Source organism: Macaca thibetana, chromosome 6 (genome assembly GCF_024542745.1).
Source record: "Macaca thibetana thibetana isolate TM-01 chromosome 6, ASM2454274v1, whole genome shotgun sequence".
In the NCBI taxonomy this organism is placed as follows: Eukaryota; Metazoa; Chordata; class Mammalia; order Primates; family Cercopithecidae; genus Macaca; species Macaca thibetana.
Window position 1 is genome coordinate 61,872,903 of NC_065583.1, and position 1,899 is coordinate 61,874,801.

At 40.9% G+C, this 1,899-nt stretch overlaps 1 non-coding gene across 1 annotated transcript; it reads left to right on the forward strand.

Moving 5' to 3' along the window:
• The first annotated feature begins 256 nt into the window (after positions 1–256).
• Positions 257–360, forward strand: LOC126957797 (small nucleolar RNA U13). The gene has a single exon (XR_007726961.1). It is a non-coding gene; the product is annotated as a small nucleolar RNA U13 (small nucleolar RNA).
• Positions 361–1,899: the final 1,539 nt, after the last annotated feature.

Sequence of the window (1,899 nt, forward strand, 5' to 3'; positions counted from 1 at the left end):
ACAACTAGAAACTTTCCACTGGGGTCTGAAGAAACTCACTGGGTAGGAAGGCCTATTCCACAATTGTAGACTGTGCATTTTAGAGAACGAGGGATCATGTAGATGAAGCCTGTTTACAAAAGAAAAGACCAAGGGAGGTAGAGGGAATTAACGCTGAAAGGATGGTGGCATAGTCAATAAAAAAGAGAAATTCCAGGTCTCCTGCACCCAGATTACTGCATTATTCTGCCTTCTAAAAGTGTTACTTGGTTGAGTGATCCTTTTGTAGCTCATGAGCATGATGACTGGGTGTTCAAGCACGTGTGGGAGATGTGCCACCCTTGAACCTTGTTACGACATTGGCACATTACCTGTCTGACCTGAAAACAAAACAAAAATAAAAATAAAAGTATTATTTGGTTGAGAAACACCTTCCAACAAATAATTTGCAAACTGTCAGATGGCATCTGATCCTCTGCAATTTTCGTGAGCTTGAGGTAGTTTGAAGAGATGCTCGGAATATAAAGGGAGAGGGTGGCTCCTCAGCAATTTTCTTAGGATTTCCAATTCAGAAAGGGGACATTCACCTCTCTCCAGACAGTAAAACAAGAACAGGGCTTCTAGATACTTGCCACCCACAAATGCAAATTCAGCAAGCTCTGCCTCCCTGGGTTAATTTTAAACACTGCTTTTTAATCCAAGTTTAGATTTGTTTTGTTGTATATGTACAACATCATTGAGTTTCAGAGTTCTTATTTCTTATCCGTAGGTAATGAGATCCTTTTTTAGCTGATTTGATGTCACTCACCACTAGAAGGAAGTAGAATGTCCCTCTTCTAATTGGAAATAGATAACTGCTTCAGGGGGTTTTCCTTCATTCCTTCCCTTCTGTCAGTGAGATGGATCTGACCTAAGGAGTTTTGGCTTTCAAAGCAGCTTTCACTTCGTGAACCAAGGATAAAAGAAATTCAATTAATCAAAGAATCAGAAGTCAAGAATACAAGAAAGAGAACAGAAAAGAGAAGGGGGAAAAGTCAGCCCTGGGTTGAGCACAAAAAAATGACATTTTTGGTTGCCCAAGTTTGAGTCTAGGTTCTATTTAGTGCTGAGATTCTGCGCCGCTCTGGCTAACTAATGGAATGAGTAAGGCTAAAATCTGTTTTCATCAGGAGCCAAACAGAGGATGAGGTGATGGTCTTAATACAGCATTTAAGCTTTTTTCCAGCTTTGTCCGTACCATACCTGCCTTCATGGCCTCAGATCTCAGTACCAAAAAGAGAGAAGGCTGTACATCTAAAAATAAAAATATATATGTGCTAAAAACCTTGCTTTGAGATCCTCGTGTATCCCCAAAGGGAGAAGAAGGCATTATCCCACTTCCACCCAGCTTACATCAAGAACTCCAAGAAAGAAATCAGAGGCATAGGCAAAAATGGTACCAGGAGAGGCTACTGACTGAGAGCAAAGGCTATCACCCCTCCGAAGGCAGCCAGCCTATCAACATGAGGGCAGAAGCAGGGCAGGGGGGAAATAACATCAGAAATTCACAGGTGGTTGATAGAACTAGCCAGCACAGACAGACCACCCCTGGGGACTCCAGTCAGGGTGGGTAGAAAGGACATGGAGGTTTATAATAGCCAGAAGGATCAAAAGCCAAAAAATATGGGTTATTGCCATTTATATGACCCCTTTTAAAACTCCAAGTTCATGCAGCCTGAGAAAATGAGCTTATATTAGTAATAGCACTTCCTTTCCTTTTCCTACAATTTAAACTGCATACAGCGTTATAATGAGGATGCCTACTGAGCTGTGCTCATACAAAGGAACTCTTCTGATGCAGGTGTTCCCTGTCAAAGAAATATGATTTTTGATGCTTAGAATTTAATTAGGTGCTGTTCTTTATATATTAAAGTAATTCAA